The 26391-nt window shown below is 48.2% G+C and overlaps 1 protein-coding gene and 1 long non-coding RNA gene across 10 annotated transcripts in view; one reads left to right on the forward strand and one right to left on the reverse strand.

Moving 5' to 3' along the window:
- The window catches only part of LOC119978086 (neuronal-specific septin-3-like), a 400144-nt gene that overhangs the window by 255855 nt on the left and 117898 nt on the right, over positions 1–26391 (forward strand). The window lies entirely within an intron of this gene.
- Positions 641–26233, reverse strand: LOC119978089. The gene is made up of 3 exons (XR_005463376.1): positions 26097–26233; positions 18462–18568; positions 641–865 (listed from the first exon to the last, which is right to left on the reverse strand). It is a non-coding gene; the product is annotated as an uncharacterized LOC119978089 (long non-coding RNA).

Raw genomic sequence — 26391 nt, forward strand, 5'->3', positions numbered from 1 at the left:
ACTATCAGAAGGATGTGGAGGCTTTAGAGAGGGTGCAGAAGAGATTTACCAGGATGTTGCCTGGTATGGAGGACATTAGCTATGAGGAGAGGTTGAAGAAACTCGGTTTGTTCTCACTGGAACGACGGAGGTTGAGGGGCGACCTGATAGAGGTCTACAAATTTATGAGGGGCATAGACAGAGTGGATAGTCAGTGGCTTTTCCCCAGGGTAGAGGGGTCAATTACTAGGGGGCATAGGTTTAAGGTGCAAGGGCCAAGGTTTAGAGGAGATGTACGAGGCAAATTTTTTATACAGAGGGTAGTGGGTGCCTGGAACTCACTGCCGGAGGAGGTGGTGGAAGCAGGGACGATAGTGACGTTTAAGGGGCATCTTGACAAATACATGAATACGATGGGAATAGAGGGATACGGACACAGGAAGTGTAGAAGATTTTAGTTTAGACGGGCAGCATGGTCGGCACAGGCTTGGAGGGCCAAAGGGCCTGTTCCTGTGCTGTACTTTTCTTTGTTCTTGTTCTTTAAGCCTGTGCTGATCATGATGCCCTAACTAAAATAAAAACCTTCTGCCCTTCAGGACAAGGCACAAAACAATCTTTCTGAATCCTCTGGTGTGTATTGCTTCTTTACTCCATCCTCGCCCTGTGAAGGTGATGGTTGGGAATGGCATTTTCATGCTTCGTAACCTCCACGTCGCCTGATAGAAGGTCTCGGCCTTCCTTTGCCTCTGTTGGTTCTGATGTCTCTTCCCTTCTTCTCGTGTAACTCTCCAGCTATAGTGGGCTCTTGTTCCCCAAGTTGCTACCCTTTTCTTATTGTATCTCTGTCAATCTGTACATTCCTCGATTTGCCATTGTCCAGAATGTTCTGAAAAGCCACAAAGCAAAAGTTAGAAAAGAAACTCTTTGCTGAGGTAAAATACAAATGTTTTTAAATTGAAGGGAGTAAAATTCCTCTGTTTACCCAGCGATATCTCTGGCCTTTCCGGACCCTGCTCCAATTATTCCCAAGAAACTAATAAGTAGAATAATGCTCGGCATCTGCCAATGTTCCTCTGACAAAGGTCCCCATGTCACCGATCGCGGGCAGCGGGTCCGATTCCCGCGCACTCTTTGTCCTTCCGCCGCCCCGCTGTATCACTTCGCGGGGCGGCTGAGGGGCATCCCGGCCCGCGCATGCGCGGGTTTCGCGCAAATGCTGACGTCATCCGCGCATGCGCGGGTTGGAGTCTTCCAATCCGCGCATGCGCGGCTGACGTCATGTGACGCGTCAGCCGGCGCAAACTCTGGCAATTCGTTAAGCCCGCGATGCCGGAGTTCACGGCCGCGGCATACTAGCCCCGACCGGGGACCAGAATCGGTTCCCGGTCGGGGAGGGGGAGGCTGGCGTTAAACCCGCCCAGTTTTGACGCCAGCCTTACGATTTCTCCCTGTCTGGGAGAATCGCGCCCTTGCTGTTGGGTGAATTGGATATTCTGAATTCTCCCTCTGTGTACCCGAACAGGCGTCGGAATGTGGTGACTCGGGGATTTTCATAGTAACCTCATTGCAGTGTTAATGTAAGCCTACTTGTGACAATAAAGATTATTATTATCAAGAATTAGAGGTTACATGTTATCTGGAATGAAATACTTTATAGGATGGTGGAAGCAGATTCAATAGGAACTTTCAAAAAGAAACTGGATCAATACTTGAAGGGAAAGGATGTGCACAGGGAAAGGACAGGGGAGTGGGACTAAATGGATTGCTTGATCAAAGAGCTATCATAGACAGGATGGGCTGAAGTTCTTCTCCTGTAGTGTAACACTCTCTGCAGCCAAGTGGCTAAGATCAAGAACTCAGAAACACACGGATTGAAGTTACATTTCCATATCAAATTCAACCTGCTTCAACACAATTCAACCTTCCAAAACCTTTAAATGTGAGGGGTTGTTTCTTGCGGATGCTTTCTTCGCAATGAATTTGTCAAAGTTGTAGCAACAAGAGATAGTAATTTTCTTTGACAGGCTGTTTATATGGTCTAACAATGGGCTGCACTGTGGTGTTGCTGCCTGTAAAGATGCACTGTCTCACACTTCATTAGTGAACACAAAGGAAAGTTATTTATTAATAAAAATTGCGCAGTAGCTGGCTCCTAAAATGTCTCTTTGTCCAGGAGCCTCTCTCACCATGGGGTGATTCCACCACACTCGAGGCACAATTGGTTGCAAAGGCCATGTTACTCCTCCCTCCTCTGCCATTAAAGGGACAATCACAGCATTCCTCCCCCTTTAACTCCTTTATACCATTTGCAATAACTAATTCACCCTCACATTTAAAGATTTTGGACGGTTGAATGAGTCTTTGAGGGGGGTTTCTGTTTCTTGCATAACAGCGTAATTCTGTTGCCTGAGATGCTTCCACAGGATCAACATTGCCAGGAATGGTAATAACTTTTTCTGGCACAGGTGATTCATCACTATCTGCTTCCAAGCTTACATCAGTTATGTCGATGAAAGGTCAATCAGGTACTTTGGTGCTTATGGGTTCAAAAACATTTCTTGATGGCAGCACTGACTGTGTTGGGAAGCGTGGCACTGCCAGCTGACCTGGGAACGGCCTGGGTGTTAGGTTGGCACTGCCAAGGTCCCAGGCTGGCATTTTTTGTGTGCTGGCGAATAGGTTGGGGATGCCCTGCGCATGTGTTGGGGGAAGGTGCGGGAGGGCCGGGGACCCTCCCATAGTGTTGGGGCTTGGGGGTTGGTTTCGCGTCGGGGGCCTCTGAGATCGGGATGGCATTTAAACATGTCGGCCCGATCTCTTGTATATTGAGGGGTGAGCGGAACTCCTCGGTGTAGAAAACAGGGCCTTGTGTGACCTCCGCTGCATGTTCCCCGTTGAGGCCCCTTGTTTAACGCGAGTGGCGTTTTAAAGCCATGTGTTTCTCGGCGCTGCAGGCACAGTAAAGCACGCGGCTGAACGCACTCGCTATGGGGCATTATTCCCATTTAGTTAATTGGCGTCCAGTCTCTCCTTATTTGTTGTTCATGATTTTAAGCCCCTCTTATCAAATCCTCCCTTTGCTTTCTCTGCTCCTGGAAGAACAAGTCCAACTTTTCCAGTCCCTCCAGGTAACATTACATTTCACCTTTGAAACCATTTTTAGTAAATCCCTGCAGCCTTGAAATCCTTGCTCAGAATTGAGCACAATATTGCAGCTACAGCTGAACTGGTGCCTTACACGGGTTTAGCAGGGATTTTCTGCTCTCTGCCTCTAACTTTTGAACATCCTTATGTTGCCACCTTCAAATGTTTGCGCAACAGCACCTCGGGTCTCTCCGTTCTTGCACATCCCTTTCAAAAGGTCCCATTTTTGCTTGTGCTGTCTTCCTCAGATGCATAATCTTGTATTCCCTGGACTTGAATTTCGTCTGCCACTCCACCAGCCTGTTGATGTAGTGCCTACAGGACATACTGTGCACTGTTACAACATTGCGATGTCCCATCCCCGTGTGTGCAATTTTGCCACAGGCTTTACATATCCGAGCCAAACCTCCTTAATCTATGCCAGATGGTCCATCAGGGAAGGTTCGTGTCTCTCACACCTAATGAGCAGAATTTTCCTGGCTCCTTTAAGGCGCCAAGGCTGGGAAAATAGCTGCGAGCAAGGAAGCGGGTAGCCAATCTGTGTATTTAAAGCCCCCAATCGGGGCCTTTTAAAACGTGAGGACGGCCTGCTTAAGAGAGACAGCAATTCTGCAGCAGTCTGGGATTGTCATTGGAGCTGGACTGCCAAAGAGAAAACCACTGCCAGCAGAGACTGAATTCGCTGCTCAAATTCTACCACTGGAGGGACTTCTCCGATCAAAGGGCATGCCTGCTTGACCCCTCTAAAAGTTCTAATTATTTTGACCCCCTCTAGGGCACTTCCATTTTGACGCACTCCCATAATTCCATCTACCTCAGCAGCGGCCACCTCTCTTGCCGCAGCTGCCAAGCCTCCAGCGTTGCCGGCCCTATGATTGGCCTGGCAGTATGAGGACACCAACTTGGGGTCCTTAAATGAGCAGCGAGCCCGGAGTTGGCGATGGTGCCTCTTCTGGCAAAATATCTTCCCTGGTCTGTCTCCTGGCAAGTGCAGGTTCGGGAACCCATTTTGTCCCGACACACAGCCCCAAAGCCCTTGGGAAAATCCCGGTGAGTTTAAATGGAATTTCTGACCAGATACTCATTTTCGCACAAAGGAGATATTTCACGTTACAAATCATCAATTAGCCAACAAAGCTGTTGACCAGGTTAGAGTCACAGAATGAGGTAGTGCTGTGTGCTTATGAAATCGCTGTCTTTACAGTGGACTTCTGACTAAGCTTTTTTCCCAGAATGGAAGAGTCAATGGCTAGACTGTGCTCTGTCGTCAGAACCAGGACTGAAGGAGTTCAATTCAACCCGGCATTGCATAAGCTATCGCACCGGCAACTGGATTAAATTACAATTTGGAATTCCTGCTCGGCAACATTTTGAAAGTTTGGAGCTCGCAGGCCCCTACTGGAGCCCTTCCCAACACTTTCAAATTGCACTGGAAATGAGGACATTCCTGAGGCCCTGATGGACCAGAAGGCTCCAGATTTGTGTGGGTCTATTGGTGTCTTATTGTAGATTTCAAGGAGATGCCTTTTGATCAGATGCCAACATTCGCAGAGTTTTCATTATCTCTGTTTTCTTGTCCAGATCATTTGAGTGCCAACGCTTGGGAGAGGAGGGAGACCTCTGAGATTTATTAAATAATTACTCAATCCAAAGTCTCAAATTGGCTCTGAAATTTGATTAACTCTTAAGACAGTGAAAGCCGCAATTTCCTTTGCAAGAGCAGAAATTGGGCGTATTCCCATCGGAAGGTTTTGCAGTTCACATGCACATGAAACTTTCAAACCCCCCCCTTGATGTTCGGTGGCCCCCGCTAGCATTCAAATCGACACACCTTTACTGCTTCAGGGCACAGGAATGATGTACCCGGAAGTGCAGCTTGCATGACACAATTACCACAAGGCCAGCCCAACGGGATGTTTCACGATCCAGTCGTTTTAATGATGATTTATTGCTCCCAGCACATGTTGCGAGGAAAAGTCCGTTCGTCATGCTGCTTGGGTTTGAAGCTGGCTGGTGTTAAAACATGTGTTCTGCCAGCAGCATTGAGCATTGACCATTCACCAAACCTTCCCATTTGCAATGAAACCATTAGATGTGGAGAGTGGCGCCAGAGTGAATTTACCTTCTGCACCGTGAAGTGGCGCCAAAAGGCCTTCTCTAAAAACCCTGCTGATTGGTGGAGTAGAATTTGCCTCCACTGTAACTGTTGGCAAGGCTATGCGGGCAGCAGGCCTCTGAGGAGGGTGTGTGCCTCTCCGTGAGAGGTGGCATCCCTCCTTTCCTGCACCTTCCTCAAGGTGACTTCTAAGGTGCTCTCCATCAGCCCAGTTCCTTGGGTCCTTACACTGCCTCCAACAAAAACCAAAAGAAAAAATGTGATTGTTCTTTAAGACAACGCAGTCGCTCTTCTAATCTTCTGGGGCTATGTTATATCAGCAGCCAGTGGTGGGAGCCATCAGAAAATATTAATATGAACAGACTTTGACAGTTCCATAAGGTCCATCCCAAATGCCCAGGACACCAAGTAGATTCATTACTGGGCAGAAAATCGGCCTTTCGTAGAGTTGTAGATTTCCTACAGTGCAGAAGGAGACCATTCAGCCCATCGAGCCTGCACCGACCCTCCGAGAGAGCACCCTATCTAGGCCCACTCCCCTGCAAACCCGTAATCCCACCAAAACTTTGGACATTAGGGGCCAATTGATCATGGCCAATCCACCTAACTGCACATCTTTTGGCTGTGGGAGGAAACCGGTGCAACCGGAGGAAACCCACGCCGACATGGGTCTAGTACAGGTGTAGTAAAGGGTTGACATGTAACTCAACACTAGATGGCGTTGCTAAGTGATCATATAAAAGGTTGCATCTCTAGGCATGCTGGAGGAAGCTGATGGAGATGTCAATGTAGAAGGAAAGTTGAGGTTGAGTTGTTGTGTAGTTTATGAATTAGAGAGATTATTGATTACTATATCACAGATTCAGTACCATTATTTTATTATCTGTTACTCAGTAAAGTGTGCGAACCTATCCAGTTAAGTAGTGTAAAATAAATCATTTTCGATTTAAACTTCTTAGTTTTATATCCTTTGTCTACACTACATATCTGGCTATCTTGGAGAACAAGACGAGCAATATAACAATGGGGAGAAAGTGCAAACTCCACACAGACAGTCACCCGAGGCCGGAATTGAATCTGGGTCCCTGGCGCTGTGAGGCATCAGTGCTAACCACTATGTCACCGTGCCGCCCATTGATTCTCTCCCATCTCCCATTGCAAGCCATTTGGTGTGTCTCTTTGAAATAATATTGCAGAATTATAGATCCTTTCGGACAGTGACGTTGAATTGAGTGGGAAATGGGCTGATACCATTCCAGGTCCAGGTCAACAAATACTTTTACCGTATCAAGTCATTCTGCACTACTGCTGACTTTTCAGCTGGTGCGTGTTGGGGAGGCACTTAATTTTCTTCCCAGTTGTGTACTAACTGTTGTAGCAACTGACCGTCTGATTTTAAGAACAAAGAAAAGTACAGCACAGGAACAGGCCCTTCGTCCCTCCAAGCCTGTGCCGACCATGCTGCCCGTCTAAACTAAAATCTTCTACACTTCCGGGGTCCATATCCCTCTATTCCCATCCTATTCATGTATTTGTCAAGATGCCCCTTAAACGTCACTATCGTCCCTGCTCCCACCACCTCCTCCGGCAGCAAGTATCAGGCACCCACTACCCTCTGTGTAAAAAAATACTTGCCTCGTACATCTCCTCTAAACCATGCCCCTCGCACCTTAAACCTATGCCCCCTAGTAATTGACCATTTAGCCTGGGAAAAAACCTCTGACTATCCACTCTGTCTATGCCCCTCATAATTTTGTAGACCTCTATCAGGTCGCCCCTCAACCTCCGTCGTTCCAGTGAGAACAAACCGGGTTTATTCAACCGCTCCTCATAGCTAATGCCCTCCATACCAGGCAACATTCTGGTAAATCTCTTCTACACCCTCTCTAAATCCTCCACATCCTTCTGGTAGTGTGGTGACCAGAATTGAACACTATACTCCGAGTGTGGCCTAACTAAGGTTCTATACAGCTGCAACATGATTTGCCAATTCTTATACTCAGTGCCCCGGCCAATGAAGGCAAGCATGCCGTATGCCTTCTTGACTACCTTCTCCACCTGTGTTGCCCCTTTCAGTGACCTGTGGACCTGTACACCTAGATCTCTCAGGCTTTCAATACTCTTTAGGGTTCTACCATTCACTGTATATTCCCTACCTGCATGAGACCTTCCAAAATGCATTACCTCAAATTTTGTCATTATGTGATGTTATTCAAAGTCAGTTTGCTATCAGTTGACGAATACAGTACCCAGTACCAGTGTAGAGACGATATTCTAGTTGGGCTGACATTGGGCCTCGCCACTCTGTTTACCCCAGGTATGGGGCGGGATTCTCTGCTCCCCACGTGGCCTGGGAGAATCGCAGGGGGCCCCCCAACATTTTTTACGCCCCCCGGCTCGGAAAAATCGGCGCTTGCCGTTTTTGACAGCGACGGCGATTCTCCGAGCCCGATGGGCCGAGCGGCCGGCCCTTCACGCCCGTTTCACGACAGCGGCAAACACACCTGGTCGCTGCATTCGTGAAACGGGCGGCAGATGCCCGTTTGGGGCATCTAGGGGCCCGATTGGGACAGGAGCAGCACGACTGTGCTCGGGAGCGGACAGGCCCGCGATCGGTGCCCACCGATCGTCGGGCCAGCGTCCAAAACGGACGCACTCTTTCCCCTCCACCGCCCGGCAAGATCAAGCCGCCACGTCTTGCTGGGCAGCTGAGGAGTAAGATGGCCACCGTGCATGCGCGGGTTCATGCCGTCTGCGTGATGAAGTCACCGTGCATGCGCGGGTTGGAACCGGCAACCCGCGCATGCGCGGATGACTTCACATTCTCGGCGTGACGAGGTCGCTGCCGAGAAAGACGGAGGCCTGCTCCTAGCCCCCTGGGTGGGGGTGAATTAGGTGCGGGGAGCGGGCTCCGAGGCCGTCCTGAACCTTGGCTGAGTTCACGACGGCCTTCACGAATTCGGCCCCCTGCGGAGAATTCCGCCCATGATCTTACGTTCAGGCGAATCGCTGCTGTTAAATCCAGATCAGCAGCTTGAAGGAATTATCATTTGGCATTTTTGTGGAAACAATGTTGGACCTCAGGCTGAGTTAGCAATACTTTCCACAAAATGTAAGATGTAATTTATGGCGTGACATTTGCCAGAAACAAGAAGGTTTGTATTGGCAATATTGTGTTTTGCAATTAAAGTAATCAGGGAAGAGAGGATCCAACGTTTCTTTTTTGGCTCTGGTAAAATGTAAAGTTTTCCTTTATGTGCAATTTTTTTTTTTACAATGTGGTAGTTAGAGTAGGATCTCTCGTTAATGTTATGCCTGGATGGCACTTTGATGAGCAGTTACAATAGCAATAGGAACATAGGAAATAGGAACAGGCCTAAGCCATTTGGCCCATTGAACTTGCTCCGCCATTCAGACACATCGTGGCTTATCATCTACCTCCATGCCATTTCCCCCACACAAGGGCCGGATCCTGGATGTCATTAGTATCCAGAAATCTGTTGATTTCTGTCTTGGACAAGCTCAGGGATTGAGCCCCCACAGTCCTGTTGGGCAGAGACTTTCAAAGATTTACTACCCTCTGATTTCTCTTCATCTCAATCTTAAATGACGTACCTTTTATTCTGAGACTGTGCCCTTTGGGTTTGGACGCACCAGCCAAAGGAATGGGTATCGTTTACAGATCGAGGCTGTTGAGCAATTTTCCTTCGCGTTAAATGACTGTGGCAGATGTACGAGGGGGGGAATAATCACCCTTTTATTCCAATACTGTTTACCCTTTCCCGATAAACAATTTACATTGAGGTTTGCTGACTTTATTGGGTTTGCATTTTGAGAAGTCTTTGGATCCTCGCAGAGAAAGTACGCGTACAGGTCAGGGCATGTTTTATTGGATATGTTCAGCAGTGAGCTTCGCAGATGTCTCTTGAGTTAGAGAGCAGCCTGGCTTTTGTAACCGATTTGAAGCTGCACTTGCGCAAAACAAGAAGATTAATGATCCCATTACTGTGAACCCTGTAACATTCATAGCTAACAGGTGCTCAAGTTGTTTGAGTTCATGCAAAAAGAGTGAAGGGTTCATGTACATCTTTTATAATTATTATTATTTACATATGCAGTCATTCCTACGAAAACATCCAAGATGATGAATTGGTGGCAGAGCTACAAGGCAGGGAATTCTGTCAAATGGCTCTGTTGGTGTTGAAAATTGGCCGGCTGAAGTGGTTTGGATTAATAGTCCGATTGAACCGCGGGTTTTAGCATTCGCTCAACGTGGCTTTCAAGCTGCACCCATGGGAAGGTTCTACTGAAACTCGGAGGAGATGCTGCGATGCTGAGGAGGCATTGCATTTTGACAAAGAGATGACCTGGTACTCATCGCAACCACTACAAAGCCAGCTTCATAAAGGACCCAGGTGGTCCGTTCAACTTTCTCAACCTTGCCTTTCAAACTTCTTTAGATTCAGCAAGCTGTTAACTGTCCCATTTAGATGATGGTGTGCGGATCCCAGTGCCTGCAGGCGGACATAACAAATCGTGATGCAGAGCCTGAAAAATAACTCTGTGTTGTTGGCTCGCCAATGTTCTGTAATGTCCTCAGAAAAACGCAATGATGATCCTTAAATTAAGCGCCAGATTTCAGATAACCAGCCACATAGGCTAAGGCACTGGGTGGATTTCTGGGTGTGGATGAGGAATAGTTTCAGGGATCAAAATCCAATAGAGCTCGCTGCGGACGACCTCTATTTTGAATTGGATTTTGTTTATTGTCATGTGTACAGTGGTACAGTGAAAAGTATTTTTCTGCTCAAACAGATCATTTAGTACATGAAATAAAAAGAAAATACCTAATAGGGCAACACAAGGTACACAGAATAGGGGCATCATAGTTCAGATCAAGTTGGCATTTGTGGGGGGGGGGGGGAGAAAGAGGGTAGGAGGACGGAGAGGGGAGTGTTGGAACGGGCAAGACTGGGAATGCGAACATCGCAACATCAGGCTTGAAGCTGAGAGGCCAGGTTAGGAATAGTGGTGGACAATGTTGGGAAGTCACAATCTTGGCAACAAATAGGATGTGGTCTTTGAAGGACAGTTCAGGATCAAACAGGACAGGGTTTCCGAAGAGCAACTTTTCTGATACTTAATACTTTAATTCATGAAAGCAAGTTGTAATAGTTAAAATATTGTCCCGTTACAGCAGTTCAATGTTGTTTTATTAAAATTGGTTTTATTAAAATTCAGCAATGCTCTTAAAAGTGGTTTATTAGTGATCCATCCTAATCTAATGTTTTTAGTGGAAGGAATTACTGCAATGAGATGGAACGGGTAACTACCAGAGAGAGTCGCTGAGAGATTCTTGACCCTTATAGTCAAGGATATCCAAATCCTCATGTTTCCACTGAGTGTGACATTATATTTTATTAAACCTCTATTTTGGATTGGATTTTGTTTATTGTCATGTGTACTGTGGTACAGTGAAAAGTATTTTTCTGCTCAAACAGATCATTTAGTACATGAATTAAAAAGAAAATACCTAATAGGGCAACGCAAGGTACACAATGTAAATACCTAGATACCGGCATCGGGTGAAGCATACAGGAGTGTAGTATTAATCAGATCACTCCATAAGAGGGTTGTTTAGGAGTCTGGTAACAGCCCGGGGAAGAAGCTGTTTTTGAATCTGTTTGTGCATGTTCTCAGACTTTTATATCTCCTGCCCAATGGTAGAAGTTGGAAAAATATTACAAAAACAATCCCCACACAAATATTTTCTTCACTTTGTCCAAGATATTTAGAAACATGTTACTTCCGACAGGGTTTACAATTTGCATATACAACATATACAACCTATAGGAAACAAATAGGCCTATATTACATAAAGGAAATCATCCTTGGTCTTCCTTGTATTAAAACTGCGACTACGGAGCAGCAAGGATTAGGAATAAGTAATGCTTGTTGGTGGTTATTTATTTGCATTAATTCTGCTAATCATTCACAGACAATGTGGATTAACTAGTGATGGGTTAAAGAGTTACGGAGATCGGGCAGGAAAGTGGAGTTGAGGCCGAGAGATCAGTCTTGATAGTATTGAATGGCAGAGCAGGCTCGAGGGGCTGAATTGTCCACTCCTGCTCCTCGTTCTTATGTTCTTATTATCGGCGCAGCCAGGCGGCAACATAAAACAAGTTGCTGATGAAGTAAATGTACTTTGAAGAAAAGGGTTGTGGTTAGGTTTTGGACATAACACGAAACTGTCTCAGAAAACTTTCCCCAAACGGACTAACCTTTAGAGAGCAATGACCGTTGTTATGTGGGGAAAGTTTGCCTTCTCAGTACCTTGATACAGTGAATAAATATGATGGGCGGGAGGGATTTTCCAGCCATCAGCCGGCGGCGCGCATGTCCAGTCCCGCCCATGTCTCCGGGATTTTCCTGCCCCACACCCTCTGCTGCCATGGAACGTGGGGTGGGGGGTCGACATCTGCGGGACCAGAAGATCCCATCTGCGGGTAGGGCTGTAAATTTTCGGCCCTTATCTATAGTGGACATGTCCAGTGCGCAAGCTGCATAAAGGCTTCAACAAACAGAATAAGAGAGGATATAATCTAGGGTGGGGGGGGGGGGGGGGGGGGGGGGGGAGAATCTCCAGTTCCCCCCAGCCGCGTGCTTTCTCGAAGGCGTGCCATTCGCCGGCGGAGGGATTCTCTATCCCAGTCGCTTTTCAATGAGATTTTCCATTGACGCCACTCCACGCCGTCGGAAAACCCATGGGCAGGGGTGCTCTGGTGGTGGAAAAAGTGAATCCCGATGAATTCCGGCCACGATCAAGTGTTCCAGAACAAGAAGTTTAACTCCGACACTTTTCCGGGCAGTACGCATGTCAAACCGAGGGTATATCTGATGAAGTCTTTTTTTAATAAATTTAGAGTACCCAATTATTTTTTCCAATTAAGGGGCAATTTAAAGTGGCCAATCCACCTACCCTGCACATCTTTGGGTTGTGAGGGTGAAACCCACGCAGACACGGGGAGAATGTGCAAACTCCACACGGACAGTGACCCAGGGCCGGGATTCGAACCCGGGTCCTCAGCGCCGTAGGCCACAATGCTAACCACTGTGCCACCGTGCTGCCCTGATGAAGTCTTTTGAGTTTTGAAGCTTTGCTGCAGCAAAAACCAGCAGTCAAGGATCGAGAAGGTTCCAATTCACTAACAGTCCTCGCATCCCTCCAATTTTTGCATGTTGGCGTCAGCAATAACAGCACCAACATGCATTTATCCCGCACTTTTTATTGCAGGAAGAGATCCCAAGACATTGCACGGCGCGCGGGGGGGGGAATCAAAAAATGGTTGGGGGTGGGCAAGAGGGTGACCGGAAACCTGTACTGGAGGGGGTCCGTAGGTAAGGGGAAGGCAGAAATCAGGACAAACGCGGTTCGTCACATAGGTTTGCAAACTGTGAAAACATGCGCTAAAATTTCAGTAAAATTTCCCACGTGAATGTATTCAAACACACAATTTATTTTCTGTGCTGCAGGATTTTCGCAGCTATTCTCAGCTCGGAAATGACTCCGGTGCCATTTCCCAATCTTAAGTAGTGAACCTCCCTGGTAAAACTTACATTCAGACATGGAAATTGTTTTATTGGTGTCCTGGGGTCTTGACGACTTAGCACAGTGAAACCCGTTACTGACTAAACAAAGACATCTCAGCTTTGAAACAGTCGAGGGAAAGGCCAGAAAGTTTTTTTTTAAAACTTGCCAAACGTCTCTGCTGATACCTGTGTGCTACATGTGCTAAAACCTAGAAAGGCGTGGAGTTGAATTTATTTGCCATCTTCCCGAGTGTTCGGATATTCCGAAGTGTTTCTTTTTAAAAGAAAGGCTTGCGCGTTTACATAGCATGTTTCTTGACCACCAGATTTCTCAAAGCACTTTGCAACCAGTGAAGTACTTTTTGAAAGGTTGTCACTGTTGTCATGCAGGAAACGCATCTGCCAATATGCGCACAGCAAGATCCCACAGGCAACAATTTGACAACGACTAAACTAGATCTGCTTCAGTAATGTTGGTTGAGAGATGAGTATTGACCAGGACACTGGTGAGAACACCCCACCTCCCGCTCTTCTTCAAAATAGAGCCCTGGGATCTCTAACGTCCACCTGAGCAGACAGATGGGACCTCGAAAGACAGACCGGGGGGGGGTTTGTCTCTCTCCACTCCCCCTGGAATGTCAGCCTTGATGTTTGTGCTTGAGCTCTGGGGCACGATCCAATTGCCACGCTGCGCCGCAAAAGCAGCTCGTCACAGAGCAGCGTGGCTGATGAAAGCCGGGAGACCCCGTTCCCGGGATCTACCCGGCAACCCATTGTGGGCGGGATCATTTTTGGCAAATCTGCACATTAGAGCGAGATAGCTGACCCTCACACTACTGCATAGATTCCCGAGGTACCTGAGGCTTTGGGATTCATCCCCTTTGCCTCCGAGACCTCTAGTGAATGCTAATCAGCACTGGTCTCCACAAACAGGGACCAGACAGAACACCACATGTGGGGGTCTCCCAGGGGATCGGAGGGCCCCAGCTGCATGCCCTTTGAATAGGCTGGTGCCAGCCTGGCACTGCCAAGGTGCCCAGGAGGCACTGCCAGCTGACATGGGCACTGCAAAGGTGTCGAGCTGTTATTTTATGCACCCAGCCTGGGTGTTGGAGGTGATTTGGGGGGGTGGGCAGGGACCGTTCCATGACGCGTTTGTGCTTGGGGGGGGGGGGGGGGGGGGGAGGAGGAGGAGGTCGGGGATCATTTCGGGAACCTCTTGAGATCGGGGCACCATATGAAAATAGATACAACGAGGTTCTGTGTGGCCTCAGCTGTGTGTTCCTTGTTCAGGCCCCCTTTAAACGCGAGTTGCGATGAATAACCATGGGCGGGATTCTCCCACACCTTCAGGGGCTAGGAGGGCGCCGGAGTGGTTTGCGCCTTTGGCGCCACGCCAGCCGGGGCCGAAGGACTCCGCCAGCCGGTGCGGTTCCGGCAGAGGCTGCTGACGTCATCCCCGTGCATGCGCACGTGGGGGAGGGTCACCTACGCGTCGGCCATCGCGGAGGCTGACACGGCCGACGCATAGGAAAAGAGTGCCCCCCACAGCACAGGCCCGCCCGCGGATCGGTGGGCCCCGATCGCGGGCCAGGCCACCGTGGGGGCACCCCCCCCGGGGCCAGATCGTTCCGCGCCCCCCACCACCCCCCCCCCAAGATCCCGGAGCCTGCCCAAGCCGTCAGGTCCCGCTGGTAAGGGACCTAGTCTGATCTACGCCAGCGGGACTGGCAAAGAACCAGTGGGACTTCGGTCCATCGCGGGTCGGAGAATCGCTAGAGGGGGCCGCTGTAAGCGGCCGCCAACCGGCGCGGCGCGATTCCCACCCCCGCCGAATCTCCGGTGCGGGAGAATTCGGGGACGGCGAGGGTGGGATTTGCGCCCCCCCCCCCAGCGATTCTCCGACCGGGGGGGGGGGGGGGCGGGGGGTGGGGTCGGAGAATCCCACCCCATGTGTTTCTTGGCATTGCGACTGATGGTAAAGACGTGTCTAAACGCGGTTGCTGGGGGACTTTGTTCCCTTTTGGGAGAATTGCGGCCCTGGAAGGCGACTTGAAACCAGAAACCCGTGGGTTAGAGGTGAGCCTGCCACTGACTGAGCCACGGCTGACACACAGGAGTTACTGAGGGAGGTTGTGCGTAAATGCAGCAGCCGTAGCACAGCAAGGTGCCACACACAGCATTGAGGTCATTGATCTGGTAGCGGCAGTGCTCTCCTCGTGGACCCCACCATTTATCTACATGATGAGGACTCTTCCCCTGGACAGAGTCACACTGATTCAGTGGGAATGCATCTTGTTTAGGAGAGTCAGAGGACACAAAAACTACCACACGGTCCATAAACTACAGTTTTGGGAGTGGGGGCGGGGAGGATGGATCTCCCTCATTCCCCCTCTATATCCATTCCTTTAGTCACTTTGTAAGGAAAGGGCTTTGGTGAAAATTGCCTAATGTTTGAGAGGAGATGGTGGGGCGGCCGTCGGTGTAGCAGACAGTGGTGCCACCCGGCTGGGGAAGTGGAGTTGTGGTTGGAAACAAACCATGATGGTATGATTGGCGGAGCAGGCTCAAGGAATCAGATAGCCATCTGCTATCCTGCTTCTTATGTCATTAAGTTTAGGAAAGGCCTCCTCCCCAAAAACGAAGAGAATGATTCGGGCCTTCACTTGCAGCCAGAGTGGCAATGGGGTTGTACCTGCAAATCTGTGTAATGTTAGCCCAATGTCTTTGTCGAGGGATCCGATCTGATACTGATGTGGCCGTACAGGAACTGGATCCAACATTGTATCAGCATTGTTGGCTGTGGATTAGTATCATGCATACTTTGTTTAGGGCGGCACGGTGGCTGCCTCACAGCTCCAGGGTCCCAGGTTCGATTCCGGCTTGGGTCACTGTCTGTGTGGAGTCTGCACGTTCTCCCCGTGTGTGCGTGGGTTTCCTCCGGGTGCTCCGCTTTCCTCCCACAGTCCAAAGATGTGCAGATTAGGTGGATTGGCCATGTTAAATTGCCCCTATGTGTCCAAAAAAGATTACATGGGGTTACTGGGGTATTGGGATAGGGTGGAGGCATGGGCTTAAGTAGGGTGCTCCTACTTAATGTTTTCAGCATTTTCTGTAACTCGTTATGAAATATTCACTGTGTATTAAATAGAAAATTGCTTATTGTCATGAGTAGGCTTCAATGAAGTTACTGTGAAAAGCCCCTAGTCGCCACATTCCACCGCCTGTCCGGGGAGGCTGGTACAGAAATCGAACCGTGCTGCTGGCCTGCTTGAAAAGCCAGCGATTTAGCCCAGTGAGCTAAACCAGCCCCTTATCTTATTCATGGTTAGCGAACCAGCCTGATTTCAATCTTACAGCGCACTGACTTGAAAGAGGGCCATCATGCGGGGCCCACTCACTCCCCTAGGTTGCTCATCATGCCTGGATTGTTCTAGTTCACTGCTGGATTGGTTTTTCATTCAGCTGCCTTAAGCCTCCTACCCTCCTGACTGATGAAAGTATCATGGATAAACTGATCCTAGGAGAAAATGGGATAGGGTTCCAAGGGCCGGTGCTGACTCGATGGGCCGAATAGTCTCCTTCTATACTGTAAATTCTATAACATTACCAGCTGACATTATTAGTAATTCCAATCATCTGCCAGGGCCCAGCATATAATTTGTTTTAATTCATAGGATATGGGCGTCGCTGGCTGGGCATGCACCTTGCCCGTCCCTAATTACCCTTGAACTGAGTGACTTGCTAGGCCGTTTCAGAGTCAATAACATTGCTGCAGGGGCAGCACGGTGGCGCAGTGCGTTAGCCCTGCTGCCTCACGGCACCGAGGTCCCAGGTTCGATCCCGGCTCTGGGTCACTCTCCGTGTGGAGTTTGCACATTCTCCCCGCGTTTGCGTGGGTTTCGCCCCCACAACCCAAAGATGTGCAGGATAGGTAGATTGGCCACGCTAAATTGCCCCTTAATTGGAAAAAATGAATTGGGTACTCTAAATTTATATTTTAAAAATCACATTGCTGTGAATCTGGAGTCACATATAGGCCAGACCAGGTAAGGACGGCAGATTTCCTTCCCCAAAGGGGAATATCAATGGTGGGTTTCAAACCCAGAGCATCACACCGGCTCTCTGGATTACTAGTCCAGTGACAACATTACTACACCACCACCTCCCTCAGATAATTGCCGGTGAAGGACTTTAGGCCTGGCTAGGCCCATTCTGTGTGACATATCTAACCAGTCATCAAAGGGAAAATCAAACGGTTTGGAGTGGAACAAGACTTAAAAATTGGTCAACAGAGCAACATTAATATTTAATACCCTTTTGCCTCTCTGTGCGCACATCATTTGAACTGGGAAGGCAATACTCGGCGGTTTCCATAGTGATGAGGGAGCAGGGGGAGAACTATTTTGTGTGGCATAACAGAACAGATGTGTTTATTACAGGCTTTTCGAGTGCATCATTATCTGCTGGTAAAACTCTTGTAGAGCTCACAATAGAGGTGTCAATGTCATGGAATACTTTTTAGTATCTGGTGCTTTAGTTTGCTGTTCGCCAGAAATGCAGACCTTGTGCTTTCCTGAATATGTTCCAACTCTCCGACAACATATGCCGCTGTCTTTCCCTTTTGGCAAGTGCCAGTTCGATTTTTGTTTCAGGCACTTTGACGTGTTTACTGTCCTTCATCTGGGGCCGGCTGTAGTGTTAATTTGGAATTGAATGAAAGGAAGATTAGTGCTGACTGCGGTATTGTTGACAGGAAAAAGCATTTTTTTTGTTGCCGCAAAGCCCTGAGGTTTTGACAGTAGGTGCTTTGATAAAGGTTTTCTGTTGTTGCCTGCATGTCTCCCACCAAAATGCCTGGGAGTTTCCCTAATCCCGGCGAGGTTTAAAGTATGATGTCAAACACTTTAAAATGTTCACATCAAATGATGCCTTATTATCCCTGTTCAAATTCACGAAGCTGCTCCCCAATTCTGCCCCCGAGTCATGTCACCCCTCTGTACGTGAACCTTGCTCCGTTTTTGTCCGGCAGTGTCTACTTTTTCCTGTGCGAGCTGTTTGACAGATTGATATCATGGGTGGAAGGAAAATAGTCAGAATTCAATTCATGTCAAACCCGTGACAACGCAGCAGAACAGTTTCAAAAGTCACAGCGATTCAATAAGAATTTGGAAGCCAGATTGTACCGGATAGTTTAATTAGATTTGCGGTTGATAACTGAGGCTGGAGTTGACTTTCTGCAATTATGGGGGGAGGGTTCGCTTCATTATGTCGACTTGAGTATTATCCAAGATCCTTTTGCCCCACAACCTTCCAGACATAATGCCTCTCTTGAGTTTACTTAACATTGTGCAATTCTTCATTGTTCACTCATTGTCCCTGTAATTACACTTCAGAATTGTCGAGGGGGAATTTTTAGATTTTGTGTGTGTGTGTGTGTGTGTGTGTGTGTGTGTGTGTGTGTGGTCTGCAGCTGATTCAAGGCCAGTAACATGTACAACAGCACAGCTGTGAGTGTGCATGCAGTACAAACTTCACATTAGTTGAGTTTATACCAGCCCACACGCAGAACTGTAGATGTATGTTTAAATGATGGTTCTGGTCATAACCGTACAGTAGGCAAGCTTACCAAGATTTGATTACGGTGATGTTTCATTTAAGGTTCTTCATTTGTTATCGAATTCTCCAAATTCAAGATAAATTCAACAACAGCGGCTCGTGCCTCTGATTGGAAATCTATGAAAATGAAAAAATGAAAACCGCTTATTGTCACGAGTAGGCTTAAATGAAGTTACTGTGAAAAGCCCCTAGTCGCCATCTATCTGCTCCATGTTGGGCAATTGCAACATAAATGGCTGAACACTTCTTTGTAAATGTGTAAATCATATTTTTTTAAAATAAATTTTAGAGTACCCAATTCATTTTTTCCAATTTAGGGGCAATTTAGCGTGGCCAATCCACCTACCATGCACATCTTTGGGTTGTGGGGGCGAAACCCACGCAAACACGGGGAGAATGTGCAAACTCCACATGGACAGTGACCCAGAACCCGGATCGAACCTGGGACCTCGGCGCCGTGAGGCAGCATTGCTAACCCTACTGCGCCACCGTGCTGCCCTTAAATCATATTTTTAACGTGAATGAAGTCACCCAATAGTACAAGAGCAAAATATTGAGGATGGTGCAGGCCTGAAATATAAACAGGGTCAGAAAATCTTAGCCGGTTTGGCAACTGGAGCGAGAAAAACGGAGTTAACATTGCAAGTTCAGTCTGATTCTCCTTCGGAACTCCCCTCTGCGCCTAGTTTTCCTGTCTTAGTTGTTTTTGGCACCACCTGTGAAATAAGAGGCTCTTAAAACTCAGAGGTGAGAGCTGTTTGATTGAGTTTCGCCACCACAAAGGTGGAATAATAATCCATCCTGGTGCTTGCGTTGAAGAGTGAAAAATGTCAGAAACAGGCCAATTGAAAGAAATGCTGGAAAGAATCAGGATGTGCACCGAGGGACTTAAGGGGCATCACTGTTGCCTAGCAGCGGCCAGCAACACTCGACACCTTCAGGATAAAGCCTGGCAAGTTGGAAATAGCAGAGATAATATTCGCGAAGACAGCAAGAAAAAATGGATCATTGGGTTCGCAAAAATAGTTAAAAGAATATATTTTAAAAGATCAAGGTTGGTCCATTTGACTTATTGAAGCTCATCCGTCTGATACTTCAGTTACCCACCACTGTAAACAACTACGTTTATGGTGGTATATTTGGCCCGACAACAGTGTCAGCCTTGGCTCAGTTGGTAGTCCTCTATTTTGAGCCATAAAGTCGGGGGTACAAGTCCCACTCCAGGGCTTCAGTCCAAAGATTGAGGCTGACATTCCAGTATGGTACTGTGGGGGTTACTTTGAAAGAGATGTGTGTACCATGAAGAGGGTGCAGACAAGAGCAGAGAGAATGATTCCAATGTAACAAGGGGTGAACCTCAATGAAAGTTAGAAAAAGTGTAAATTCCGAATTGGGAACAAAGTTTTAAGCAAGGACCTGATTTAGGGATCCAAAATATTGAGCAGTACCAATAACTTGAAAGATGATAACAGCGCACCGGACCAGCCTTTTCATTTTATTGTGAGTCTTTCACGTGGAACGTTGTTTAAGAGGTTATTCATGAAGGCCCTGCCTTCTGAACCTCGCCCCTCGCTTGAGGTGTGGGGGCTTTATTCGGGGCTGGGGGTACTGGGCGGGTGGTCAATGCGCACGAACTGGCCGAAGTGGGGGGACTATTTTAGCGGTCCGGGTCCACCATTAAGCATGGCATGGCCGCTGCATGCCGCCGCTGTGCGCATGCACGGTCACCGACCCGGCAATGCTCCAGGCCATATTGGCAGCTAGAGCTGGGAGCTCTATGCTGTCTGGCTACTACCCCCCCCCCCCAGATGAATCAGGGAATCGGTGGCCATTTTGTGCCAGTTTTCCTGGCATAAAAACACCACCGTATACATGTTGGTTTGGGGACTTAGTCTCCCAAACGGAGAATCCAGCCCCCCGTGTACATGAAGGACTGACCAGCGATGCCCAATTCTCCGTGACACCAGTAAGACCACTGGGAAAACACGCTGGTGCGAAACACCTCCGGAACAACGTGGTGTGCAGGTGTCAGGATTCGCCTGAACAACGCCTGGTGCTCCCTCCGGAGATCGAGATGGAGGCCGCCAGCAACTCTGGACCCTGGAATACCGCAGTGGTTGGCGGGGGGGGGGGTTGGAATATGTACAGGTGGATCTTCCAGATTATTTATCCTGGAGGAGGTCAATATCTGTCGGCCTCAGAATGCACCTGGAGATCCATCTTCATTTTCAGGAGGTCCACCTTCTTTATTCAATAATGGATCAGTGATTTTGGCCACCTGTCCAATATGGCGGCCGGACACAATGGCAGACTTTGCACCATCGGGGGCCCTGCCCTGCCTTGGAGTAATGTGCGAAAAACCAACCTCCACAGCAGGAAACACTCGACGTTCCCGCCCCCGCCATGGGAGAATTCCACCCAAAGACTTTCTGGAACTGCACTGCGGAGCCCCGGGAATTCTATCAGGCAGGGGTACTTTTTAACGGTGCACACACACATCAGCATTAGTGACATTGCAGTTGGGATATAAATGACAAATTATGATAGCAATCGCAGATGGCATCTGACTGGAGTTGCTGAGCTTCTCAGAACTCACACATTTAATGTCTCACTTTGGGGGATGAGCCACAGTGGAAATGTGGCCTTCTACAATGCGGGTTCAGGGAGGAGTGTGGCGCTAGTCAACAGCTGTGACGTGATAACCCCATCGCGCACAGGCAGCACAAGATCCATTTCTCTGGCCTAAGCACCTTGGGAATTGTTACACATGGGCAGTCCCCTGCACTGGGATTTGTGGGCGAGGTTTAGCTTGCAATTGACACCAGGGTGAGGGTCAGGTAAAGTGGCAATTTTCTTGAAAGGTAGTTTGCACTAAACAACGGACCCAAGCACATTGGAAATAATCAATGGGTCAGATTCTGTTCCCTCATTAACCTGACAGGCTCCTCTCAGAGCCACAATACCGATGTAAATATCGGCTTGCTTCCAATCGATTATCGAGTGTTGTACTTGTCCCCTTTGTGATGTTGCTTGTGTAGTTCGCCAAGATAGCTAAAAGTCTTGTGTTGCCAAAGAACATCAAGCTATGTATTTAAAACAAAGTTAGTTTTTTTACACTACTTTAAATGGTTTGCACACTCTACTAAGTAATAGCTGATAAAACAGCAGTATTAAATCTATGCTACAGTAATCTGTAATGCTTTTCTACCACAACTAACACTCTGGCCGGGATTCTCCAATCCCACGGCCAAGTTCTGACTCCGGCGCGTAAAGCGGCGCCTACCACTCCGGCGTCAACGGTCCCCGATATTGAGGAATGCTCCCCTTCCCAGGGGGCTAGGTTGGCCCTGGAGTGGTCCCTGCAGCTCCAGCCGGCACGGAACGGCCGGCGTGATTCTGGCCTGCGCAGAACGGCCAGTGTGATTCTGCACATGCGCGGAATGGCCGGCTTGATTCCGGCCAGCGTGGAATGGCCAGCGTGATTCCGCGTATGCGCGTGGGTTCCCGTCTCTGTGCCGGCCCCCTACAGGGGTCCAGCGCGGAGGACCATAGGCCCCCACAGAACCAGCGCGTCCGCCGATTTCGGTGGCCACGCGGCCCATCGTGGCCTGGAGAATCGTCGGGGGGGCGCTTTCAACGGCCCCCAACCAGCGCGGCGGTAATCCCGGAGGCGCCCAAGAATCGACGCTGGAGAATTGGTGAGCCGGTGGCGTGGCACGATTCGCGCCAGTCACGGTGATTCTCCGGCCCAGTCCCGGGCTGAGAGAATCCTGGCCTCTTATTTCAACCGCTCACTCTCTTCTCCTTAACCTTCTCCCGGAATGCTTAGAGACACGGTCTTTTATAAGACTACTCAGTGATGCCATCTAGTGCTGAGATACATGAACACCATCTTGTTAACCCTTTACATACCTTAGATTATACGTATCATTGCACCCTTAATTTGCAACAAATTAATTATATGGGCACCAGAAAGGGGACTAATAATCTATCAAAATCAAAACCCAAAAAAATTATTGTGTGTGTGTTTGTGTGTGTGTTGGAGGGTGCAGTTGGTTCTGACAGCTGCAATGTCAGTTGACCCAGTACTGTAGAGTTATAAGTGATAACTTTCTTTCTAAATGTGTTAACTGTCAACAGGATACATTCATCAGCCCTTTGACTGGTCAATATCGTAACTGGTTTAGTTCTGCCTTTGATGTCTTTGACAAATGAAGTTTTTAATCTTGTCCATCAGCGGTTATGTGAGAACAATCATACGCTTATCCTCTGGCAACAAGAAAGCATCCTGACAAGATTTTGCAAAAAGTGGCGGCATCTCATTTTTATTTACGAGGGGGTATTTGACCCTGGATTCTTTAAATAGGCATTCGCCCCCCCCCCCGGGGGCAATCCTTACACCATGGACATCATCTACAAAACAAACAGCTATATAGACAAAACAGACAACTGCAACTCGGCCGAGAGGGGTATGACGTGATAGCACCTTGACGATCTTTTCCTGAGAAATTATTTAATATACTGAAAAGGTTATTTAAATACTTCATATGTTTGAGGAGCCTCTGATAGCTGTCCAGCTAATTTCCCTCCCCCGCAGATACATTGTTCTGAAAGAATCTGTTCAGAAAACCAGGAGGGGAAATCTTGCAAATTATTTGAGCAACTACGCCTTGAAACTTGGCACGCTGCTCCCAGTTTATGTATTGTGATTCTTCATCCAAAGTTAATTTCCGATTCCCGGATGATGTAAGTGCAAACTGTGTCACAGCACAAGACGCCGCACATTTTGCACCGGTCCAGCTGGCAGGGTTTCTTACCCATTCTGCCCCATTCTTTCCATCATCATCCTTCATTCTCTCAGTCTCTCTGTCACTCTGCCTCCCCCCGCGGTGCCCTTGATTTATTAATGCCTCATTTGCAGTTCTGTGAGCAACTGGGAGTTGCCCGGTATTATCGAGGCAAATGTTTATTTAAGGCCCATATATCTTCAGTGTATGCTTATCAGCACAGTAGGCGGATGATGCATTCAGAAGCCTCTGGTGCGGCCGAGCATGTTCAGAATGGTGAGTTTTGCCCCTTTGTTCATAATCATCTCGGACTAACACTCTGGTCACCCCCACTTCTTATCAGCAAAGACACCCATCCCCCCAATCAGTGGCATCAGGACTTTTTCTTCCCCCACCCCCTCCAATCACCAGTATCAAGACATCCCCCCCCCTCCCCCAATCGCTGGCGCCAGTGCCCTCCCCAGACCTCAGGGGATATCACTTATCCCCAATGAGCCATTCCCGCAGCCTCAGCTGTCCATTGTAAATGCCAGATATCTGCGATGTAACTATCATGCACGCTCCCTGGAAAATGGGCATGAAGTGCACCTACTGGTCGCACACTCAGCCTGGTTCCCTCCCTTATTCTCTACATTACTGGGGGTTCTGACAGAAGGATTATGTGCTTGCCCACCCCTAACACCATGGTCATCTGCATGGGGATGTCCGCCTTGGGGGCTGATGGACCCTAAGTGGCAGGCATTGGGGTCCGGTAGAGAAGTGAGCCCATTGCCTCTCGTACCCGTTCAGCTAAGCATTGAGTCGTGAGCCCAGAGTACTCATCCCATTCCTTGACTTTGAGAATGTGGGCAGCAAAGGGTTAACTCTCGATGGCCAATTAGTTTGACGATCGTGAATCTCAGGAATGTTCGAGGGCATAATTTCTTTCTGCTTCAGCGATAGGCAAAGCTAATAGGCCCCTTTCTTACACGGGCTGCATCATTCCGAGGTCTCATTGCCGCCGTGCCTCGACACTTAAGTCCCCTGGGAAGCAGCTCCAGAGGCTTTGACCCCCCCACCCCCTCCGTTTTGGGGTCTCACTCATCCAGCCCATTAGGCCCAGCTCCCTGACTCTTGTCGCATCCCACCCCCCACCACATGTGCCCCACAGTCACCCCTGACCCATACCCCCAGGCCAAAGATAGCAGATTTGCACAGCCCTAAAAGCACACACAAACACCAGACCTCAGGATCCCACCCCCTTGCCCCACTAATTCTGCGGCTGACTGATTCCCTCCTTCTCTCAGTCCACCATCCCCCCCACCCCCCCCCCCCCACCCCCCCCCCCCCCCCCACCCCCCACCCCACCCCAACAGATCGCCCACCCATTTCTGAAGTTGGCCAGCAGGCGCTGTCCCCTTGGACATCTGGCGCTCAGTAGAGACAGTGGTGTTGACCTCATTCCTCCCTCTCAGAGATCATGGCGCCTGCTTCCCGTTTATAAAGTAGTAATTCATGCTGGGCAAGACGTCACACCTGGTGGGTGGGGGACGACTCGCCTGGTGGGTGGGGGGAACGACACATCTGGTGGGTGGGGGGGGGGACACCTCTGGTGGGTGGGAAGATTCACTGAGGGCTGAAGATGCGACGTTAACCATGCTAAATGTATGGTAATGGATTCAAATTCATGCAAATCAGTTTCATGCCCTTGCTGGGCTTGAACTTAATCGTGTCCACCGGGGAGGTCCCAGCAAGATTGCAATCGGGGTTCTCGTTGGCGCAAATTCCGTTTTTGGCCTCTCTCTCTCTCTCTCTCTCTCTCTCTCTCTCGAGATTTCGCAGCCAAGATGGGATTTGCGCCTGTGGCTAACCCAGCCTCTAAATGCCATCCTATGACTCTCAGACTAACGTAGAAAAGATGATTGCTTATCAAAGAATGCTTTCAGCATATCCTCCTGTCAGTAGGAATCAATGTTTTCATCTCTTACCTGTCCACTTCATAGTATTTGTTATTATAAGAGCATCTTTTCAAACCATCGAGTGTCTTTATTTATAGAAGATATCCCTCTATTTGCTCTGGAAGTATACAATATGTCAGAGACCCTTTGCCATTCGTTATTATTCCAAATTAATCAGGATAACACTCAAAGACTATATTATGGAAAAGTTTCTCTTGGAGATCAAACGTTTATTTCGCAGTTCAAAATGTAACAGTTTAAAAAGTTAGCCAGCGGCGAATGGGTTCGTTGATGAAATATAACCAGGAAACATAAATTTCCTGTAATAAACCTGGTGTCAAGTGTTTGTAAAGTATTTCCAGAATAGTTTATAATTTGTGAAAATGCAGTTTGCCTCAGCAACATTCACAAAAGGGAGACCTGAGGTAATTTGTTCTGAAGCAGTGCATTAACGTGCCATGAGCTTAAACAGACCAGCTGTGAAAAATTTACTTATTATTGTAAAGAGCAGAAAAGGAAATTTGACCTCCGCAGGAACCCTATCTGAAATTAGTCGAACATTAGCAATTATTATTAATGAGTGCTTTTCGTAGCGTTGGGATCGAGTTGAGTGAAAGAAGAACAGACAGGAAATGAAGAACAAACGAAACACAAACTGAGGAAAGCAATAATCAGAAAGAGGGTTAGGGATTTCCATTAAACCCAATTTCGGAGGCCTATCCCTCCAGGTGGGGCGACCCGCAGTGTGGCTCCCCTGCCACTCTTTAAAGCATCGGTTCTTGCAAACTGCAACAATATGCCCAGTATATTTGCTCCAAAAATAATATGCAAAGAGGAAGTGGGGTCACACCTTTACTAAACTAGTTGCAGAATGAATATGAAAAGTAGGAAGCTATATTTAAAATGTCTCGCACATCTCACCATTAAGGAGAAGTCCACCCACACGAAGGAAGCAAACACGCTGAATGGTTTCACTTCACATTCTGTTGATATCGGTGTTTTTTGCTTTGAGGTTGCAGAACAACCTCTTGTCAGATGATTTGCTACTTTCCCTGAATTTTCTGCATGTAAGCTCTTAAAGGCACCAGTTCAGACAAATTAACATTTATGGGCAGGTTTTAAAAGCATAGCTTTGTAAATATGGGCAAATGACGACCTGAAGCAAATTACTGTGGACTGATTAGTTCACTTTCAAAAACCTGCTTGACATTAAATC

This window comes from Scyliorhinus canicula, chromosome 15 (assembly GCF_902713615.1).
Source record: "Scyliorhinus canicula chromosome 15, sScyCan1.1, whole genome shotgun sequence".
Lineage (NCBI taxonomy): Eukaryota > Metazoa > Chordata > Chondrichthyes > Carcharhiniformes > Scyliorhinidae > Scyliorhinus > Scyliorhinus canicula.